At 41.6% G+C, this 13,900-nt stretch overlaps 1 protein-coding gene across 2 annotated transcripts in view; it reads left to right on the top strand.

The window, feature by feature from the left end:
• Positions 1 to 13,900, top strand: part of thsd7ba (thrombospondin, type I, domain containing 7Ba) — a 518,989-nt gene that overhangs the window by 339,869 nt on the left and 165,220 nt on the right. The gene's annotated exons all lie outside the window — the stretch shown is intronic.

Below are 13,900 nucleotides of genomic sequence, written 5' to 3'. Positions count from 1 at the left end.
CATGAAACCATCCCTGAACAGAAAAGGTGGTCTGCGACCCCAACTATCACCCACTGTCCTTTCAACCATCAATCAATCAATCAAAGTTGATTTATATAGCCCTTAATCGCAAGTGTTTCAAAGGGCTGCACAAGCCACAACGGCCAAGGCTCCGTTTACACTGAACACCAAATCTGATTTTTCTCCCCTTAAATGACACAGATCGGATATTTTTTTGCATATGGATATTTGTCTAAGACTATGTCTGACCAATCAAGTCTAAGACTAGGTCTGATCAATCTAAGTTTAATACTAGATCTGACCTGTCCAAGTTTAACACTAGATCTGATCTGTCCAAGTCTAAGTCTCGATCTGACCTATCCAAGTCTAAAATTAGATGTGATCAATCCAGGTTTAAGACTAGATCTGACCAGTCAAAGACTAAGAAGAGATCTGACTAATCCAAGTCTGACACTAGATCTGATCAATCAAAGTTTAAGACTATATTCCACCAGTCTAACTTTAAGAGGCGATCCAACTAATCCAAGTCTAAGGCTAGATCTGACTAATCCAAGTCTAAGACTAGGTCTGACCAATCCAAGTCTAAAACTAGGTCTGACCAATCTAAGTCTAACACTAGATCTGACCAATCCAAGTTTAACACTAGATCTGACCTGTCCAAGTCTAAAACAAGATCTGACTAATCCAAGTGTAATATTAGATTTGACCAATCCAGGTTTAAGACTAGATCTGACCAGTCTAAGTCTAAGACTAGATCTGACCAGTCTAAGTCTAAGAAGAGATCTGACTAATCCAAGTCTAACACTAGATCTGATCAATCAAAGTTTAAGACTAGATCTGACCAGTCTAACTCTAAGAAGAGATCTGACTAATCCAAGTCTAACACTAGATCTGATCAATCAAAGATTAAGACTATATCTCACCAGTCTAACTTTAAGAGGCGATCCAACTAATCCAAGTCTAAGACTAGATCTGACTAATCCAAGTCTAAGACTAGGTCTGACCAATCCAAGTCTAAAACTAGGTCTGACCAATCTAAGTCTAACACTAGATCTGACCAATCCAAGTTTAACACTAGATCTGACCTGTCCAAGTCTAAGACTAGATCTGACCTATCCAAGCCTAGGATTAGATGTGACCTATACAAGTCTAATATTAGATTTGACCAATCCAGGTTTAAGACTAGATCTGACCAATCTAAGTCTAAGACTAGATCTGACCAGTTTAAGTCTAAGACTAGATCTGACCAGTCTAAGTCTAAGAAGAGATCTGACTAATCCAAGTGTAATATTAGATTTGACCAATCCAGGTTTAAGACTAGATCTGACCAGTCTAAGTCTAAGAAGAGATCTGACTAATCCAAGTCTAACACTAGATCTGATCAATCAAAGTTTAAGACTAGATCTGACCAGTCTAACTCTAAGAAGAGATCTGACTAATACAAGTCTAAAACTAGATCTGAGCAATCCAAGTCTAAGAAGAGATCTGACTGATCCAAGTCTAAAACTAGTTCTGACCAATCCAAGTCTTAGACTAAATCTGATGAATCCAGGTTTATCACTATTTCTGACCAATCTAAGTTTAAAACTAGACCTGACCAATCCAAGTCTCAGACTAGATCTGACCAGTCTAAGTCTAGATCTGACCAATCTAAGTCTAAGACGAGATCTGACAAGTCTAAGTCAAAGACTAGATCTGACCAATCCAAGTTTAACACTAGAACTGATCTGTCCAAGTCTAAGACTAGATCTGACCTATCCAGACCTAGGATTAGATGTGACCTATCCAAGTCTAAGATTAGAGCTGGCCAATCCAGGTTCAAGACTAGATCTGACCAATATAAGTCCAAGACTAGATCTGACCAGACTAAGTCTAAGACTAGATCTGACCAGTCTAAGTCTAAGAAGAGATCTGACTAATCCAAGTCTAACACTAGATCTGATCAATCAAAGTTTAAGACTAGATCTGACCAGTCTAACTCTAAGAAGAGATCTGACTAATCCAAGTCTATAATTAGATCTGAGAAATCCAAGTCTAAGAAGAGATCTGACTGATCCAAGTCTAAAACTAGTTCTGACCAATCCAAGTCTAAAACTAGGTCTGACCAATCTAAGTCTAACACTAGATCTGACCAATCCAAGTTTAACACTAGATCTGACCTGTTCAAGTCTAAGACTAGATCTGACCTATCCAAGCCTAGGATTAGATGTGACCTATACAAGTCTAATATTAGATTTGACCAATCCAGGTTTAAGACTAGATCTGACCAATCTAAGTCTAAGACTAGATCTGACCAGTTTAAGTCTAAGACTAGATCTGACCAGTCTAAGTCTAAGAAGAGATCTGACTAATCCAAGTGTAATATTAGATTTGACCAATCCAGGTTTAAGACTAGATCTGACCAGTCTAAGTCTAAGAAGAGATCTGACTAATCCAAGTCTAACACTAGATCTGATCAATCAAAGTTTAAGACTAGATCTGACCAGTCTAACTCTAAGAAGAGATCTGACTAATACAAGTCTAAAACTAGATCTGAGCAATCCAAGTCTAAGAAGAGATCTGACTGATCCAAGTCTAAAACTAGTTCTGACCAATCCAAGTCTTAGACTAAATCTGATGAATCCAGGTTTATCACTATTTCTGACCAATCTAAGTTTAAAACTAGACCTGACCAATCCAAGTCTCAGACTAGATCTGACCAGTCTAAGTCTAGATCTGACCAATCTAAGTCTAAGACGAGATCTGACAAGTCTAAGTCAAAGACTAGATCTGACCAATCCAAGTTTAACACTAGAACTGATCTGTCCAAGTCTAAGACTAGATCTGACCTATCCAGACCTAGGATTAGATGTGACCTATCCAAGTCTAAGATTAGAGCTGGCCAATCCAGGTTCAAGACTAGATCTGACCAATATAAGTCCAAGACTAGATCTGACCAGACTAAGTCTAAGACTAGATCTGACCAGTCTAAGTCTAAGAAGAGATCTGACTAATCCAAGTCTAACACTAGATCTGATCAATCAAAGTTTAAGACTAGATCTGACCAGTCTAACTCTAAGAAGAGATCTGACTAATCCAAGTCTATAATTAGATCTGAGAAATCCAAGTCTAAGAAGAGATCTGACTGATCCAAGTCTAAAACTAGTTCTGACCAATCCAAGTCTTAGACTAAATCTGGCGAATCCAAGTTTATCACTATTTCTGACCAATCTAAGTTTAAAACTAGATCTGACCAATCCAACTCTCAGACTAGATCTGACCAGTCTAAGTCTAGATCTGACCAATCTACGTCTAAGACGAGATCTGACAAGTCTAAGTCAAAGACTAGATCTGACCAATCCAAGTTTAACACTAGAACAGATCTGTCCAAGTCTAAGACTAGATCTGACCTATCCAGGCCTAGGATTAGATGTGACCTATCCAAGTCTAAGATTAGAGCTGACCAATCGTGGTTCAAGAATAGATCTGACCAATCTAAGTCTAAGACCAGATATGACCAGTCTAAGTCTATGAAGAGATCTGCCTAATCCAAGTCTAACACTAGATCTGATCAATCAAAGTTTAAGACTATATCTCACCAGTCTAACTTTAAGAGGCGATCCAACTAATCCAAGTCTAAGACTAGATCTGACTAATCCAAGGCTAAGACTAGGTCTGACCAATCCAAGTCTAAAACTAGGTCTGACCAATCCAAGTTTAACACTAGATCTGACCTGTCCAAGTCTAAGACTAGATCTGACCTATCCAAGCCTAGGACTAGATGTGACCTGTACAAGTCTAATATTAGATTTTACCAATGCAGGTTTAAGACTAGATCTTACCAATTTAGGTCTAAGACTAGATCTGACCAGTCTAAGTCTAAGACTAGATCTGACCAGTCTAAGTCTAAGAAGAGATCTGACTAATCCAAGTCTAACACTAGATCTGATCAATCAAAGTTTAAGACTAGATCTGACCAGTCTAACTCTAAGAAGAGATCTGACTAATCCAAGTCTAAAACTCGATCTGAGCAATCCAAGTCTAAGAAGAGATCTGACTGATCCAAGTCTAAAACTAGTTCTGACCAATCCAAGTCTTAGACTAAATCTGACGAATCCAAGTTTATCACTATTTCTGACCAATCTAAGTTTAAAACTAGATCTGACCAATCCAAGTCTCTGACTAGATCTGACCAGTCTAAGTCTAGATCTGACCAATCTAAGTCTAAGACGAGATCTGACAAGTCTAAGTCAAAGACTAGATCTGACCAATCCAAGTTTAACACTAGATCTGACCTGTCCAAGTCTAAGACTAGATATGACCAATCCAAGCCTAGGATTAGATGTGACCTATCCAGCTCTAAGATTAGAGTTGGCCAATCCTGATTTAAGACTAAATCTGACCAATCTAAGTCTAAAACCAGATCTGACCAGTCTAAGTCTATGAAGAGATCTGACTAATCCAAGTCTAGCACTAGATCTGATCAATCAAAGTTTAAGAGGAGATATGACCAGTCTAACTCTAAGAGAAGATCCGACTAATCCAAATCTAAGACTAGATCTCAGCAATCCAAGTATAAAACTATGTCTGACCAATCCAAGTGTAAGACTAGGTCTGACCAACCTACGTCTAAGACAAGATCTTACCAAGCTAAGTCTATGAGCATGGACTGATGAAGTCTACTTGAAACAGAGGCCACACTTATCCAAGACTAACCAAACAGTCCAGTTGCGATGGATGGAATGCCCTGAGTTTTACATCCAACATTTCCAGTGAGGGTTGGACTCCGCCAAGGCTGCCCTTTGTCACCGATTCTGTTCATAACTTTTATGGACAGAATTTCTAGGCGCAGTCAAGGCGTTGAGGGAATCTGGTTTGGTGGCTGCAGGATTAGGTCTCTGCTTTTTGCAGATGATGTGGTCCTGATGGCTTCATCTGGCCAGGATCTTCAGCTCTCGCTGGATCGGTTCGCAGCCGAGTGTGAAGCGACTGGGATGAGAATCAGCACCTCCAAGTCCGAGTCCATGGTTCTCGCCCGGAAAAGGGTGGAATGCCATCTTCGGGTTGGGGAGGAGACCCTGCCCCAAGTGGAGGAGTTCAAGTACCTCGGAGTCTTGTTCACGAGTGAGGGAAGAGTGGATCGTGAGATCGACAGGCGGATCGGTGCGGCATCTTTAGTAATGCGGACGCTGTATCGATCCGTTGTGGTGAAGAAGGAGCTGAGCCGGAAGGCAAAGCTCTCAATTTACCGGTCGATCTACGTTCCCATCCTCACCTATGGTCATGAGCTTTGGGTTATGACCGAAAGGACAAGATCACGGGTACAAGCGGCCGAAATGAGTTTCCTCCGCCGGGTGGCAGGGCTCTCCCTTAGAGATAGGGTGAGAAGCTCTGTCATCCGGGTGGAGCTCAAAGTAAAGCCGCTGCTCCTCCACATCGAGAGGAGCCAGATGAGTTGGTTCGGGCATCTGGTCAGGATGCCACCCGATCGCCTCCCTCGGGAGGTGTTTAGGGCATGTCCGACCGGTAGGAGGCCACGGGGAAGACCCAGGACACGTTGGGAAGACTATGTCTCCCGGCTGGCCTGGGAACGCCTCGGGGTCCCCCGGGAGGAGCTGGACGAAGTGGCTGGGGAGAGGGAAGTCTGGGCTTCCCTGCTTAGGCTGCTGCCCCCGCGACCCGACCTCGGATAAGCGGAAGAAGATGGATGGATGGATGGATTTCCAGTGCCAAATGACACTCTCCAGTCACCCTTCTTTTCTTTGTAAAACCCGGCCTCTCCTTGACATGAAAACAGGAATGTTATGCGGTAATTAACAGTAAAAAAAAGACAAAAAAAGAATGCCGAGCAATGGAGAAGCTGAAGCGTTGAACGGTCCATCAACCGCTTTTTATGTGTCTGTGAAGACCGTCTCTTAAAACGGTAGCGTACCAGTTTAAAGAGCGCATTTATGAATGCAGTCATTTAAAGGAGTTTGAAAGGACACTGTAGTTGGCGGAGGTCAGTATGGAGATGAGGCATAGCTCGCAAGACGAGATTTGTGTACAGATGGTTAAGTACTCGCTAACAAGGTCTTTATGGCCCCGGTTGTAATGCCCTGAAATAACCCTGGCTACTTAAACCAGTGCCTGTTGTTGCCAAGGCCCTCACAGATTTACCCCAGGGTTAGAGCGGGGCTTGCTGTTAATGTTACCAAATGCGTCCTCGTAAAGTGTGCTACATCTGTCAGAGTGGTGGCTGAAAAGCTCACACAAGAATATGTGAGATTCCTTCTTCCCGCCGGTACTCATAATAACTTATTGTTGCCAAATGTAATTAAAATCAGCTATAAAAAGATGTTCTTCAGTTATTAGCAACGGTTCTGAGGACAATGTGACGGAACAACAGGAGTCAAAATGGATAGATTAGCGTTATGTTTGTAAACAAAGCTGATATTTTGGGGGTACCAACCGTCCATCCATCCATTCATCTTCTTCCGCTTATCCGAGGTCGGGTCACGGGGGCAGCAGCCTAAGCAGGGAAGCCCAGACTTCCCTCTCCCCAGCCACTTCGTCCAGCTCCTCCCGAGGGATCCCCGAGGCGTTCCCAGGCCAGCCGGGAGAGATAGTCTTCCCAACGTGTCCTGGGTCTTCCCCGTGGCCTCCTACCGGTCGGTCGTGCCCGAAACACCTCCCTAGGGAATTTGGGTGGCATCCTGAGCAGATGCCCGAACCACCTCATCTGGCTCTTCTCCATGCGGAGTAGCAGCGGCTTTACTTTGAGCTCCTCTCGGATGACAGAGCTTCTCACCCTATCTCTAAGTGAGAGCCCCGCCACCCGGTGGAGGATACTCATTTCGGCCGCTTGTACCCGGGGAATCTGTGGTGGGCTCTCCTATTTCTGGGGCTGAGGTTGCCGAGGTCTTTAAAAAGCTCCTCGATGGTAAGGCCCCGTGGTGTATGAGATCCGCCCGGAGTTCCTTAAGGCTCTGGATGCTGTGGGGCTGTCTTGGTTGACAAGACTCTGCAGCATCGCGTGGACATCGGGGGCGGTACCTCTGGATTGGCAAACCGGGGTGGTGGTTCCTCTCTTTAAGAAGGGGAACCGGAGGGTGTGTTCCAACTATCGTGGGATCACACTCCTCAGCCTTCCCGGTAAGGTCTATTCAGGTGTACTGGAGAGGAGGCTACGCCGGAGAGTCGAACCTCAGATTCAGGAGGAACAATGCGGTTTTTGTCCTGGTCGTGGAACTGTGGACCAGCTGTATACTCTCGGCAGGGTACCAACCGTGACCCGTTAAACCTTTCATGTGGTATTTCATCTTTTCTCAAGTATTAATAATTTCTCAACTATTATCAGGGACTTTACGTTTCTCGGAAAACATGTTCTTGGTCGTTTGCCCTCAAATTGTGCTGCAATTCATCATGGTAGTATTGTATTGTAATGTTGTGGAGGTTGCCCCCCAGCGGGTTCTTTGGACCACCAAGCACCGATATCATAGCCCCGTTCAGGTTCAATATGGTTTTATTTTTCATTCAAGTCTCTCGGTTGCTTTCCAGCAATTGTCTTTATGTGACGGTGGCAGGCACGCTCTCGCTCTCACGCCAGCACCACCCGGGAACTCTCCTCCAGGCTGCTGCTTAAACAGAGCGAGAGGTGATTAGATAATCAGGCCTACCTGGACCATCTACGCACCTGTCGCTGACTTCGAGGCCGGTCCTGGCACACCCCGCTTCGCTGCAGGCCCGCAAGCCACGCTCCCCTCCACATACCTCCACCGCCAGACGCAGGCCGGGAAGCCGTCCGGCCGCGCCTACTCCCCCCCTCCCCTTGCCCGTGAGGGAACGGGAGAGGAAGTAGACCACGGCCATCTGCGCCCCCGGTATGTGGATCACTCTAAAATTGTAGGGTTGTAAAAGCTAGATACCAACGGGTGATCCGCGCGTTGGCATCTTTCATGTGGTGGAGCCACTGGAAGGGTTTGTGGTCCGAGCAGAGACTGAATGAGCGCCCCAGGAGGTAGTACTGGAGGGCCCCGACTGCCCACCGGATGGCGAGGCACTCCCTCTCCACGGTGCTGTACCTCGCCTCCCGTTCGGAGAGCTTCCGGCTGATGTATAGGATGGGGCGGTCGACGCCCTCCACCTGCTGGGACAAAACAGCTCCCAGTCCTCCCACTCTCCTCCAGGCTGCTGCTTAAACAGAGCGACAGGTGATTCGATAATCAGGCCCACCTGGGCCATCTACGCACCTGTCGCTGACTTCGAGGCCGGTCCTGGCGCACCCCGCTTCGCTGCTGGCCCGCAGGCCACGCCCCCTCCACAATTGTATTGTATTGTAGCAACGTTCCTGATGATTTCTATTAAGCACGGTGGTGATTGCGATAAACTAGTGATTGGACGGAACACTTGAATTATTTGACCAAGCTACATTGTGTGCTTGTGCGTGAGCAGGCACACTGTGGATGTTGTCTTTGTGGGTTATATCAGGTTGTTTTGTTCATTTATTCAAACATCTTTGGCAAAGTATGATCGTGACAATCCACGTTTTGTATTATTAATGTCTGAAACCGCTATCTAAACATGGAAGTGTAGCTCCTCCTCTAGATGCAAGTGCTCCTACAGCAGGAATACAAATTCTGCATTCCTACAAAATACAAATACCGGCAAGATACCAACGCACTGCAAGTATTTTCTTTAAATTACCTGCAGTTAATTTTTTTATTTTTAATTTTTTTACATATAATATTTTTAAATCTGTCCTTTCTAATACATTCTCTACCACTTGTTACTCTCGGGGTCTCGTAGCCACTAAGGCTAAAAATGCATTTTCCCATCGATAACGTGACGTCGCGCGAGGATATATATATATATATATATATATATATATATATATATATATATATATATATATACAGTGCCGGCCCAAGCCTCCATGGGGCCCTAAGCAAAATTTGATTTTGGGGCCCTCTATTTCTGCCAATAATATATAAATAATATATAAACTCATTGCGGCTCTGGCAGTGTTGTTTACATTATCCTATTGTCAGCCTGGCATGTCTTTACAAATGACATGTCATTTATAAAGATATGGGGGTGGCCCAGTTAAGAACATAAATAATACCAATGAATGAACGAATGATGTCCAGAGTGCCACATATGGTTCCTAATCTTAAAATGTAGAAAACATTCAGCTACAAGAGTGGCCTGGGGTTGAACAGTCCAAGTGATAAAGCTTTGTATTTACAGTAAAAGTGTCATCTTGTCTCATCAGTCTTGTACATATTAGTCTTTAATTACTAGTTTATATTTTTAGTTAATTGTTCATATTTAATGTTTACTTTGTACAAAGAGAGCGCAGTCTACTGAAGTAAAATTCCATGTGTGTTAAACATAACTGGACAATAAAGCTGATTCTGATTCACTTCATTATTTTTGGTAACAAAAACCTGAAACAGCAATGTGCAAAAATGTTGACCTAAATTTGTGTTTTTGTACAATAATATATCTTTGATCATTTAGAAATCATCAGTCAGACTCGTACATGCAAAAAATAAAAAATAATTTTTTGTTAATTGCTTTTGGGGGCCCCCTGGTGGCCGCGGGGCCCTAAGCAAGCGCTTAGTACGCTTATGCCTTGGGCCGGCTCTGTATATATATATATATATATATATATATATATATATATATATATATATATATATATATATATATATATATATATGTAAATATATATATATATATATATATATGTATATATATATATATATATATATGTATTTATATATATATATAATATATATATATATATATATATATGTATATATATATATATATATATATATATATATGTATATATACATATATATATATATATATATATATATATATATATATATATATATATATATATAGTACAGGCCAAAAGTTTGGGCACACCTCCTCATTCAATGTGTTTTCTTTATTTTCATGACTATTTACATTGTAGATTGTCACTGAAGGCATCAAAACTATGAATGAACACATGTGGGGTTATGTACTTAACCAAAAAAAAAGGTGAAATAACTGAAAACATATTTTATATTCGAGTTTCTTCAAAATAGCCACCCTTTGCTCTGATTACTGCTTTGCACACTCTTGGCATTCTCTTCATGAGCTGCAAGAGGTAGTCACCTGAAATGGTTTTCACTTCACAGGTGTCATAATTTTGATGCCTTCAGTGATGATCTACAAAGTAAATAGTCATGAAAACAAAGAAAACGCATTGAAATGAGAAGGTGTGTCCAAACTTTTTGGCCTGTACTGTATATATACAACCCGACCCCCCGACCAATTTTTTTTTAACCCAATGCGGCCTCCGAGTCAAAAAGTTTGGGGCCCTTGCTCTACGCTTTAATGACCTCCTGGTGGCAAAGTAAAAGGTTTTTGTCTTTGAACTCGGTGATGTCGTTGAACTGCACAAGAAAGGCAAATCATCATTGCTGATGAACAACAACCTTAAGATGGAATCTGCGGGGAGAAGAGCTCAAAGATGGAGCTTGAAATGGTGTGCTGGTTTCAATTGGCAGCTGGCTATGTTGCAGCGCTGTGCTGCTGGGAAAAAGGAAAAAAAAAGAAAAAAGTCAGCCATCACAACTGAGACTGGGGCCTGGAGTCAAGAGGGATGTCTGCTCAGCATCTCCACAAAGTCAACCGAGGTTTGAAGCCACGGCACAACTTCACCCTGCGGCTACGGTGCTGGTGAATATTTCTGCGGGGGTCTCCCACTTGACTTTTTTGAAGCATAACCCTCAGGATTTTTTTGGGAGAAATGTAAAATCACCGTCTTAGTTCATTCAGACTTGGCAAAGATATCCAATTCCAGAAGGCTGTGCTTGCAGCTCAGTAATAGTGCAACGTTTGGGGAAAAAAAAATAATAATAATAAAAGATTGATCTTTACTATCAGGAGGTTATAATAGTATGAATGTATCGCTGAAATTACACAAAAGTCAGATTCAAGCCCAGATTTTGACTTTTTAACGCTATGGTATGAACTTTAATTAGCTGAGCGTGTTTTATTTTGAAAGTCGTTCCTGGATTTTGTCGCGACAAGGTTTTTGCTGACTGCGGGGTCGTTCTCCCAGGAAGGCAAACGGACGACTCCGGACAGGATTTGCAGGTAGGAACATGATTTAATTTTAAGAAATAATCAACGAGGTACCAAACAGAAAACAACCCGAAGGCAAGCGTGCCTATCGCACGCGGAAGCTAAGGCAAAAACTTAGGACATGAAACAAACACGAAACTGTGGCATGAAACAAACACGAAACTGAGGCATGAAACCAATAGCATTAACTATGGCATAGAACAAACACGAAACTGAGGCATGAAACCAATAGCATTAACTATGGCACAGAACAAACACGAAACTGTGGCATGAAACCAATAGCATTAACTATGGCATATAACAAATACAAAACTGAGGCATGTAACCAATAGCATTAACTATGGCATAGAACAAACATGAAACTGAGGCATGAAACCAATAGCATTAACTATGGCATAGAACAAACACAAAACTGAGGCATGAAACCAATAGCATTAACTATGGCATAGAACAAACACGAAACTGAGGCATGAAACCAATAGCATTAACTATGGCATAGAACAAACACAAAACTGAGGCATGAAACCAATAGCATTAACTATGGCATAGAACAAACATGAAACTGAGGCATGAAACCAATAGCATTAACTATGGCATGGAACAAAAACGAAACTGAGGCATGAAACCAATAGCATTAACTATGGCATAGAACAAACACGAAACTGAGGCATGAAACCTATAGCATTAACTATGGCATAGAACAAACACGAAACTGAGGCATGAAACCAATAGCATTAACTATGGCATAGAACAAACACGAAACTGAGGCATGAAACCAATAGCATTAACTATGGCATAGAACAAACACGAAACTGAGGCATGAAACCAATAGCATTAACTATGGCATAGAACAAACACGAAACTGAGGCATGAAACCAATAGCATTAACTATGGCACAGAACAAACACGAAACTGTGGCATGAAACCAATAGCATTAACTATGGCATAGAACAAACACGAAACTGACGCATGAAACCAATAGCATTAACTATGGCATAGTACAAACAGGAAACTGTGGCATGAAACCAATAGCATTAACTATGGCATAGTACAAACACAAAACTGAGGCATGAAACCAATAGCATTAACTATGGCATAGAACAAACACGAAACTGAGGCATGAAACCAATAGCATTAACTATGGCATAGAACAAACACGACACTGAGGCATGAAACCAATAGCATTAACTATGGCATAGAACAAACACGAAACTGAGGCATGAAACCAATAGCATTAACTATGGCATAGAACAAACACGAAACTGAAGCATGAAACCAATAACATTAACAATGGCATTGAACAAACACGAAACTGAGGCATGAAACCAATAGCATTAACTATGGCATAGTACAAACACGAAACTGAGGCATGAAACCAATAGCATTAACTATGGCATAGAACAAACACAAAACTGAGGCATGAAACAAATAGCATTAACTATGGCATAGAACAAACACGAAACTGTGGAATGAAACCAATAGCATTAACTATGGCATAGCACAAACATGAAACTGAGGCATGAAACCAATAGCATTAACTATGGCATAGAACAAACACGAAACTGTGGCATGAAACCAATAGCATTAGCTATGGCATAGAACAAACACGAAACTGAGGCATGAAACCAATAGCATTAACTATGGCATAGAACAAACACGAAACTGTGGCATGAAACCAATAGCATTAACTATGGCATAGAACAAACACAAAACTGAGGCATGAAACCAATAGCATTAACTATGGCATAGAACAAACACGAAACTGTGGCATGAAACCAATAGCATTAACTATGGCATAGAACAAACATGAAACTGAGGCATGAAACCAATAGCATTAACTATGGCATGGAACAAACACGAAACTGAGGCATGAAACCAATAGCATTAACTATGGCATAAAACAAACACGAAACTGAGGCATGAAACCAATACGACACCAGGACGACTGACTGGCAAAGGCAGGCTTAATTAGTCCTCTGATTAGAAGCAGGTGCGCGTCCCGAGCACCAGAGGCAGGTGAAAATCATAAGTAGCCATGGTAACTAAAACAAACTCAGGTATCAAACAGGAACTAAAAGATGCAAAAATTAACAGAACATAACAAAAACATGATCCGGACACGGGTCATGACAGATTTCACACAAGTTCAATTAATCCCTGACTCAACGGTCTACAGATGCTCTTAACCAACTCTTAACTTAAATGTGTAGGAACATACATGAACGTTCAAGATGGACAAACAAAATAAACATAGGGCCCATTGCAAGCGCCTCCTCGAGGGCTGCCAATAAGAGTTTATGAACTCCTCTGAAGAGCAGGGAAACTTGCGAAACAGACTTGTAGGGATGAAATAGCCTGTGTGTTTTTTCCTGACCTAACCTATATAAATAATAATAATAATACATTCTATTTATAAAGCGCCTTTCTGGGCACTCAAGGACACCGTACAAAATCAAAACAATAAAATCAAATTGGATAAAAACAACAATAATAACAACAACAAAGATAGAGAAGAAAGGATGATTACAATGAATAAGCAGTCAGGAATAGGTGTGTTTTGAGTCTTGATTTGAAGAGGGATATTGAGTCTAAGTTACGAAGGTCTGGTGGCAAAGAGTTCCAAAGATTTGTGTGTATATATATATATATATGAAAAATTAATAATTACTAATTAATATAATTGGATATTAAGAGTATGCGAACGTTGACTTCTACCTTGTTCAACCTTCTTAACATTTTATAATCAATCATAAATATTGAGCAGCTAAAATCCACCAAACATGGATAAGTGTGC

This window comes from Nerophis lumbriciformis, linkage group LG31 (assembly GCF_033978685.3).
Source record: "Nerophis lumbriciformis linkage group LG31, RoL_Nlum_v2.1, whole genome shotgun sequence".
Classification (NCBI taxonomy): Eukaryota; Metazoa; Chordata; class Actinopteri; order Syngnathiformes; family Syngnathidae; genus Nerophis; species Nerophis lumbriciformis.
Note: the sequence above shows the minus strand (reverse complement) of the source record. Positions and strands in the feature narration are given on the sequence as shown.